Source organism: Petaurus breviceps, unplaced genomic scaffold (genome assembly GCF_028583685.1).
Source record: "Petaurus breviceps papuanus isolate PSGF00001 unplaced genomic scaffold, PetGlider_PUasm1.0 90730, whole genome shotgun sequence".
Lineage (NCBI taxonomy): Eukaryota > Metazoa > Chordata > Mammalia > Diprotodontia > Petauridae > Petaurus > Petaurus breviceps.
Genome location: NW_027187324.1, coordinates 9,541,083 through 9,551,183, shown reverse-complemented (window position 1 = coordinate 9,551,183; position 10,101 = coordinate 9,541,083). Strand labels below are relative to the sequence as shown.

The 10,101-nt window shown below is 38.0% G+C and overlaps 1 long non-coding RNA gene across 1 annotated transcript; it reads left to right on the top strand.

Moving 5' to 3' along the window:
• The first annotated feature begins 397 nt into the window (after positions 1-397).
• Positions 398-4,632, top strand: LOC138145135 (uncharacterized). Its single transcript, XR_011164117.1, has 3 exons — positions 398-1,531; positions 2,133-2,312; positions 3,639-4,632. It is a non-coding gene; the product is annotated as an uncharacterized lncRNA (long non-coding RNA).
• The last annotated feature ends 5,469 nt before the right edge of the window (positions 4,633-10,101 follow it).

Genomic DNA, 10,101 nt, shown 5'->3' with positions numbered 1-10,101 from the left:
AAATTTGATTAATTTCTCAGTGTCTCCACACAACTTTCTATAAGTTGCAGATAGGTGTTGATTTGCATTGATAAAGGTTTCTACGCTCAGAATTTTCAGACGAAATCACAAGGCTAGTCCAAAAAAATCGCTTTTTCAGTTGATTCTCATGGCAACCTCAGAGCGAAGCAGGTTTGTTTTAAGTGAACTATAGCTTTGATTTTCCTAAAGAGATAAGATGTGGAGGTTGTGAGGGGGTGGGAGATAATATAGAGAAGAGAACATTGAAGGGAGAATTAGGAGAACTCGGTTTTACTTGTGATCCTAGCATTGGATAACTTGTTACCTTGAGCAGGTTTCTTAACCGTCTATTCCTTAATTATTTACTATCTGTTAAATGAGGAAACTTCCTTCAGGGTTTTGTAAAGATTAGATAATAACTATAAAGCAATTTCTAGAGAAAAAGTTCTTGGCAGGGAACTATGACAAATAGATAGTAGTAGTTTATTATTAACAGGAAAAAATGGAATAAGTTATCAGAGTCATGTGAATCAGTATAGACCTTCAGGTTCAGAATATGAAAAAACCAAAACAGGCTATAACTAATAGTGAGCATTTAGCTTAAAAAAAGATTTGTTTTGGTTGTGTGTTTTTTGTTTGCTGTATTTTGTTTTTGTTTTGGTGGAAACCTGTGATTTTGTCAGTGCAGGAAATTCCTGGGGTAGAAATGCCTCCCATTAATGCAGACTGTCAACTCTTCTGTATTGTATGGTCTTAAAGAGTTTTCTTGGGGCCACTGAATAGACAAGTGACTTGGGCACTCACCTATTATGTATCAGTAGCAGGACTTGAAACCAAGTCATTCTTGACATCAAGGTTGCTTCTCTATCCACTATACCATGATACATTTTATTTATCCAAAAACAAAAATGTAATCCAAACAGTGGCACCAAATTTTTTGTGGATATCAAAATTATGAGTTCAAGAGCATCTTTTTATGTAACTTCCAAAAGTAGGGGAAGACCTGGAAAAGTGTCTATCTGATTAACCTCCTTTTTCCCAACTTCTTTGGAAAGATGCTTAGTTGAATATGTCCATAGGAAAGTCCTACATTTAGAAAAGAAGTTGTTACTTGATCTTTTGGCCATAATCAAGTCCAAAATCAATCAATAGTCTAGGAAAGAGAAACAGTCTTAACAGGGGAATAATATATTTAAGAAATGGAAAAATACTAACCCTTAGTAGCAAATGTCCAATAGAAGCTCTTTGAAGGAAGAGTTTAAAGGCTCCCTTGAAGGCAATGAAATCATCATTTCCAGAATAAACTAGGAACATTTGACCTGAAAGTGAACTTAGATTAGGGAGTGAGACTATAGATTAGATCACTGCTATTAGAGCCAACCAGGAAGTCTCCATTGGAAAGATGAGGAGAACATATTATTATAAAGCTATCATTTTAATTGGATTTTTCGTTTACTCCAAGAAGAGAATCCTAGGAAAATCACTGTGACATTCCTGGAATCAAAAGCTCCAGGAAGACTGGTCATTATAGGTGGGTACAAAAGACATATTCTGTAAAAATTCCATGTCGATTTATTTTTATAAATAGAAACATTTTAAAGGCATTAGGGGAGCTCATTGTTTAAAATAATTCTACTATGAAACATTTTTTGGAGGATTTCTTTTAGCAAAGATACTAGGTACGCCCTAATTTGTCTTCCAGTACAGTCCAACAAGCATCTGTTACGTGCTTACTATACGTATTAAGGTGCTGTGATGAGCAGGGAGACAAAGTATATGATCTGAATGATGATGCTTAAGGTTTGTTCATTTTGTTCAACCCCAGAAGATGGAACTAGTCCCAATGGGTAGGAGTTGCAGAAAGACAAGGTTTAGGTTCAATGAAAGAAAATTATCCTAACAAGAAGGGCCATCCTGAAGCATAATGGGCTGCTTCAGGAGATAACCATTCCTCTTTATTAGATATCTTTTAAAAAATTTTGCCCCTTATCCCAACCAAAAATGATTTTTTGGATTACATTCTGTTTAATTATTTATAATTGGTGAATAATACATGTAGCTCTGGTCTATTTATATATACACTTTCTAACCATACGTAGACTTCTAATAAACATATTTGTTCTTCCGTACAGCTTGCCAAGCAGGAGTATGAATTTCTGGATCCATTAAACAAAAATAATCTGGTGACTCCTCCTTTTTGGAGAATCTCCAGTGTGCATCCAAGACAAAGCAACATTGAGTCCTGTGATGTCAGCCAATGGTTACTGTATGAAATGCCACTTCTCCCCATGACCACCTCATACAAATTGAAGGTAATGTTATTGTTCCCTAATTCTAGGCACTATCTTTAATTATAAACAGGGGCTCCCCGGTCAATCCAACTCAGGAAAACAAAATTACTCTCAATTCAAATAATTCTAGGAGTATCTATTTTAGCAGAAACATCTGTAAACTATTCTACAGGCCTTCAATAACAGAATCACATGCTATCTGACCAGTAACAATAACAGTACTGAAAGCCAAATTGTTTTCCTCATTGGAAAATGAACTTCGGGTCACATCTTTAACCTATAGACTTCTAGAAGAGAAAAAAAGTATAAGGAAATAAAGCTTTGAAAGTCTGATTTAGAGTGTTTAAATACAAGTTTATTTATTTTTCTCTCTTCTAACACTGCCACCACCCCAGTCCATACCCTCATCTCTTCACACCTGAACTATTGCTATAGCTTTTTGGTTGGTTTGTCTCCCTGTTTCAAGTCTTTCCTCACTCCAGTCCATATGGATTCTTACCTTCTGGATCAAATATAAAATCCTACTTAGCTTTTAAAATTTTTTTATAACTTGACTCCTTCTTCCCAGTCTTCACCCACCCAATTCTGCTCCACATAACCCTATGATCCAGTAAAAGTGGCCCAAGACACTCCATTTCCCACCTTCAAGTGTTTTCATTGGATCTTTCCCTCCTCTCGGCCTCCTGGCTCCCTTCGGGTCTCAGCTAAAGCACTACCTTCTGCAAGAAACCTTTTCCAGACTTTCTTAATCTTAATGTCTCCCCTCAAGGATGATCCCTAATTTATTCTGCATCTATGTTATTTACACATAGTTATTTGCATGTCATCTCCCTTGTTAGATTAGGAGCTTCTTGAAAACAGAAACTATTTTTTTCCTTTCTTTGTATCTCTCATAAACACTTTTTCCCCCTCCTTTTTATTTTTTATCTTATTTTTAGTTTATGGAATAAAAAAAGCATTTGCATAGCATAGTAATAATAAAAAAAAGATTGCCTATGGAGCTGCAAATCTGTTATATACAACTTGCTATTCCTTTTAAATATATTGTGAAATTGTCATGTAAATTTTTTCCTCTCCCACCCTAAAGATGACTACTATTAGACACAGATATGTGTTTCCATTTATGGGTGTGCATGTGTGTGTAAAATCAGTCTATACATACACCTATTTATCAGTTCTTTCTCTGAATACAGGTAGCATCTTAAACACTCATTGCTTGATTAAAGAGTTCAAAATAATGAACTCTGAATTGTTACCAGGGCACCTTTGAACTGACAAGTCAAATACTCAGATCTGACCAACTCAAAAGTGTATGAGATACCATGGTTAAGATGTTCTCTATTTTAGGCATCTCTTATATCTGGCTCAAAGTTGTTTGGATGAGGTCTGTGGAACCATAAAGGAGGAGCTCTGTAGGCTCATCAGATGAGTTGGCTTGGTTGCTGTCTCTGAAATAAAACATGAAATCAGGATACTTCAGGCAGGCTCATTTGGTAAGTTGAGATTCTAAAAGAACTCCAGCTAATGCATATTTAATTCTGCTTGGCACACAACTCAACACCTAAACCTCTGCAGAGCAGAGCTGTTGAGAAAACCTAGAAAAATTAAAATCACAGTGTGTATCTCATCCATTGATAATGAAAACTAGCTGTGAAGGGGGGAAAAGACAACCTGGAAATAGTGCTGTGGTTAGGGTATGGAAGATTGGACTGATTATATGGATCCCAAGCAATGAGTCAGGGAGGCAGTTGGTGGGGAAGGGGTTCTTTCAGTCCATGTTAGAATAAAATAAACAAAACCCCAAACCTGTGAGACTTGTAAATATATATAAAACCAGGCACACTCTCCTTTTTCACTAAGGGAAAGAAGGAGGAACTGCCACTTCCACCTTCTAAACACCCTTCTCAAGACCTTGCTGTTTTAACCTGATTTCAGCTATATAAGAATGTTAGGGAAGTGGGCCACACACAGTGTAATATGACCTAGAACCTTGACTTCCCTAGGGAGGACCTTGGGCTCTCACCCTCCCTAGAGATAGCTGTCTGGGATGCAAGAAAGGTCAAGGAACAAAACATTAAACTGAAAGTCAGGAGAACAAGGTTTTTTTCCAGCTCCACCCAGGATTTTTATATATGACCTTTGGCTGGTCCACATTGCTTGAGCTTGGCTCTCACTAATCTGTTCCTTAGAATTTGATGGTACTTTGCAAAAGGAGTAAATTTAGGGACTAAAACTAAAATATTTTTTTACCCTTGCATGTTGACAAGTTTAGATTTTAGTTGCCACAAATGTTCTGTAATCATTAAAATGGATAATATCTGATTGAATTATATGCTCTGCATTGTGAAAAGGTAATGTGAAATTAAGCCCAAAGGACACATAAAAATAAAAATAGACAACTGAGCCACTGTTTAAAAAGACCAATAATCAAATAGAGCATTGGCCCTGAGTCAGGAGGACCTGAGTTCAAATCTGGTCTCAGACACTTGACACGCTAGCCGTGTGACCTTGGGCAAGTCCTTTAACCCCAATTGCCCTCCCCCCAAAAAAAAGACAAACAATCTCCTGAAAATCTGATGGCAAACTTTCTATTTAAAATCAGAGAATATAGGAACTCAGGAGTCCATAGGAATCAAATAGTTCAACACCTCATTTTTTTAAAAATAAGATCTAGGGAGAAGAAATGACTTATCCAGAGTCTCATTGTGATTTTTCCTCCAACTAATCAGAACACTTCAGCATTTCTAAATACCCACTTTCCTTAGAATCTAGAGGTAAACTGTGTTTATCAAGGGATGAAAGACTTATGGGTATGACCTGGAAAGGAATGTCTATGGTTACCACCCATGAATTATAATAAAATTTCAGAAACAGAAGGGACTTCAAAGGCCATCTAGTCCAATCCATATCTAATCAGAAATATCCTTTAAAATACCTTCAAAATATGTTACATGATTACAAAACCTATATCCAGTTGCTTACCATTTTGGGAAGGAGGGAGGGAGGGAGAAAAATTTAGAACTCACAATTTTGTAAAAATGAATGTAAAAATTGTTTTTACATATAATTGGAAAAAGTAAAATATTATTAAAAATAAAATACTGGGGCAGAGTCAAGATGGCGGAGTAGAAGCAGGGACCTCCCCGTTGCTCCAGCTTCCACCTTCCCCAACCCATGTAAAAAGGGAACTCTAAACAAACTTTGGAGCTGCAGAACACACAAAATAACAAAGAGAAGCTAACTTCCCACTGAGGACAGCCCTGCAGGCTGGCAGGAATTGGTCAGCATAGTGCTCTGGGAGCCTAGCCCAGCCCCTCACTGAGGCTTCAGCCCCAGGGCGGGCCTGACTAGCCACTGGTTGGAGGGACTCCAGATCAGCAGCAGCTGTGGCCATTTCCAGATTTTTCAACACATAGAGGCGAAGGACAAAGTGAGAGGTGAGTACAGTCTGGACTTTGGGACCCAGTAAGTGGGAGAGTGTGGCTTTTGCCCCTGGGGAGAGAAGCCGCTGAGACACCAGCACAGCCAGCCAGCTCCAAGTGGCAGATTCAGCTCCTGGCCTGCAGAGTGTAGGGGGACCAAGCACCAGTCTGAGGGGTAATTGCTCTTGCTTTAACCTTCTTGGATCTGGATTGCAGCCTACGGTGGAGGTCCTGGGGTGTGTGTCCAGCTTGCCAGAGCCTGTGGAGACCTCAGAGAGGGCACCCATCTAATACCTCCAGCAGCTGAGAAAACCCCAACGTTTGGGACGAAAGCTCCCCTGTCTGGTGGCAGAGTCCTACTGTGGCAAAAAGCCCAGGGGTCAAGTGACTGAGGGGTGACATGACCAGGCAAAGGAAACAAAGCAGACAGAAGATTCCAACATTACACTCCTATTATGGGAACAAAAAGGAGCAAAGCATGGAATGGGAAGAAGACAGTGAAGTCAGAACTCCTGCACCAAAAGCTTCAAAGGAAAATACAAGCTGGTTACAGGCCATAGAGGACCTTAAGAAGCAGATAAGAGAAGTGGAGGAAAAATTGGGAAGAGAAATGAGAACGATGCAAGAAAATTATGAAATGAGAGTCAACAACCTGACTGAGGAAAATACTACCTTAAAAAACAGACTAACTCAAATGGAAAAAGAGGCTCAAAAAGACAATGAGCAGAAGAATGCCTTAAAAAGCCAAATTTGCCAGATGGAAAAAGAATCTCAAAAGCTCACTGAGGAGAATCATTGCTTCAGAATTAGATTGGAGCAAATGGAAGCTAATGACTTTATGAGAAATCAAGATGCTGTAAAACAGATCCAAACAAATGAAGGAATAGAAGACAATGTGAAATATCTCATGGGAAAAACCACTGACCTGGAAAATAGATACAGGAGAGATAACTTAAAAATTATTGGACTACCTGAAAGCCATAATCAAAGTAAGAACCTAGAAATCATTCTCCAGGAAGTTCTCAAAGAAAACTGCCCTGATGTTTTAGAACCAGAGGGCAAAATAGAGGTTGAAAGAATCCACCGATCACCTCCTGAAAAAGATCCCAAAAAGAAAACTCCTAGGAATATTATAGCCAAGTTCCAGAATTCCCAGGTTGAGGAGAGAATATTAAAAGCAGCCAGGAAGAAACAATTTGAATATTGTGGAAACACAATCAGGATAACCCAGGATCTGGCAGCTTCTACACTGAGGGATCGAAGGGCTTAGAATATGATATTCCGGAGGTCAAAGGAGCTGGGAAAACCAAGAGTCACCTACCCAGCAAAACTGAGTATCATGTTTAAGGAGAAAATATAGTCATTCAGTGGAATAGAGAACTTTTAAGCATTCTTGCTGAAGAAAAAAAAACAGAGTTGAATAGAAAATTTGACATTCAGATACAAGAAGCAAGGGAAGCATGAGAAGGTAAACAGGGAAAAGAAATCATAAGGAGCTTATCAAAGTTGACCTATTAACATTCCTATATGGTAAAACAATAATTCTAACTTATGAAACTTTTCTTGGTAGTTGAAGGGAATAGAAATATATATATATATATATATATTACATATATATGAGGGTATATGGGCATATGAATACATATGTGAATATGTGCATATATGTTTACAGGTATTCATAGATAGAAGGCACAGGACCAATTTAACAGGAAGGGATGCTACTTAAAAGGTGAAATTAAGAGGTGAGAGAGGAATATAATGAGAGGAGATGGGGAGAGACAGAATGGGTTAAACTATCTCATATAGAAGAGGCAAGGGAAAATGGTTACAATGGAAGGGAAGAATAGGAAGGCAAAAGGGAATGGGTCAACCTTATTCCCATTGAATTTGGCTTGAGGAGGGAATGAAATACACACTAAATAGGGTATCTCACCCTCCAGGAGAGTGGGGGGGGATGAAAGGGAGGATGATGGAAGGGAGGACAGACTGGGGGGAGGGAAATTGGAAGCGCCCACTTTTGAAAAGGGACGAGATCAAAGTAGAGGATAAAACAAGTGGGAGGTGGAATAGGAGGGAGAGAAATATTGTTAGTCTTTTACAATACATCTACTATGTTATTGTTTTGCATAGCTACACATGTACAACCTATACTGAACTGCTTATCTTCCCAGTAAGGGTGGGTGACAAGGGAGGAAGGGAATGAATCTGGAATTCAAAGTTTTAAAATCAAATACTCAAATATATATATATATATATTATTAATACTATTTTACATGTAATTGGCAAATAAGATATGCAGGCACTGGGGCATGGAGATCCACTGGAAAAGCCGAAAGGGGTATGGGAGAAAATATGTCAGAGAGCAGATTGGAAGAGGGGATATCCTGTGGGACTGCTATTTTGGGGTGGTGTGTAGGGGAAAAATGGGGAGAAAATTTGTAACTCAAAATCTGGTGGAAATGAATGATGTAAATCAGAAGTTAATAAAGCATTTGAAAAAAAAAGAAACATGTAAGGGAAAAAATAATACCTCCAAAATTCCCCAAGACAGAGGAGTCACGAGATTATTTTTGTTTAATGGATCCAGAAATTCATACTTCTGTTTGGCAATAAAATATTATTAAAAATAAAATAACTTCAAAATAGTGAACATCTCTCCTCAGCTTAATGAGCTCCAATTATGGGAATTCACCCCTCTATATTTAGCCCATTCCATTTTTGGACATCTCTAATTGGTAAGAAGTTTTTCCTTGTACTGAGCTGAAATCAACTTCTCTGTGGTTTTCACCCATAGTTCTCAGGTGAGGCTTCAGGGTCCAAAAAAGTGAGATTAATCCCTTTTCCACATGACATCCTTTCAAGTTCTTGAGGAGAGATTATATTTTTCCATAAGTCTTTTCTTCTCTAGGAAAATAAAAACCATAACCAATTCAACCAATACTTATATGACGTAAGTCCTTAACTAACCACCTACCATCTTTGTTGTCCTCATTTGGACTCTTTCTACCTTATCATGGTTTTTCTCAAATATGGCTACCACAACTGAAAGTGGTCTGACTAGGACAGAGTATTCAGAGAACACCATACACCTTGTTCTATACAATTAGTGTCTAATAATGAAGCCATAAGATCTCAGCTTTTTGGGGGGGGGGTAGTCTTGTCAAACTCCTGACTTACTGCATATATGTCCACTAAAACTCTCAGGATTTTTTCCATGGTAATTATCCAGCCATACTTCTCCCACTCCAATAATCCAGTTGATTATTTTTTAGCCCAAACATAAAACTTAAAATTTATCCTTATTACATTTCATCTCATTAGATAGTCTGTTGAGACCTGTTGGGATCCTGATTCCATCATATTACCTTCCATGAAATAGTTAAAGCACCAAAATTCACTTTTCCTACTTATCCCTATGTCTAATTCCTTTTGTCACACTATGGTCTTGCTATGTTTGGGAGAAAGATAGTATCTCAGAATGACTTTGCTCTTTGTTAGAAAGAAAATGAAGTGATTAGGCTAATTCCTACATAAATAACCTTATGCACCAGTGTCAGTTTGTGGTATAGTGTTATCTCTGTTTTTAAACTTTTATTTACATTTTTCATATTAAAAATAAGATGTGTACTCATCAATGAAGTACAAAAGCATTTATTAGGAACTCACAAAATAAGTTTATATTTGGACGGATGCATCTTACACATGTGTATGCATAGAATTTATGGGATTTTTGAGTTGTGGAAGTGACCTTAACAGCCATTGAATCCAACACACCAGTCAAGAAGTAACCTCCACAATAGCATACCTGTAAGACATCATACAGCCTCTTTAATTAAGCACCAATGGTGTGTGTGGGGGAATGCACTCCTGCTTCTTCTTTTTTTTTTTTGGAGGGGGGAATGCAGGGCAATTGGGGTTAAGTGACTTGCCCAAGGTCACACAGTAAGTGTTACGTGTCTGAGGCCAGATTTGAACTCAGGTCCTCCTGACTCTAGGGCTGGTGCTCTAACAATGCACTACTTCTTAAGGGAGATTGAAATAGCTCTACTTACTTAGAACTTTTATCTGACTTTAAACCTGAACTTCCTTGTTTGCACTTTGTCTTCATTGCTCTCAGGTTCTGTCTTGGGCCACATAGGGCAAGTCTAATACCTGTTTCATATAATAGTTCTTTAAACACTTGAAGATGAGATGTTCTCCCTGAGTCATTTCTTCTCCAGGATGAAAAATTTTCAGTTACTTCAACTGATCCTCATGTTTTGTAGGGAAATGGACCTTCACTATCCTGGTTCCCCTTCTCTCCATGCTCTCCATTTTGAGTGACTTTTTTTCATTGATGTGCCTAGAACTGAAAACAATATTTAAAATGTGTTCTGGCAAGGGAAGAG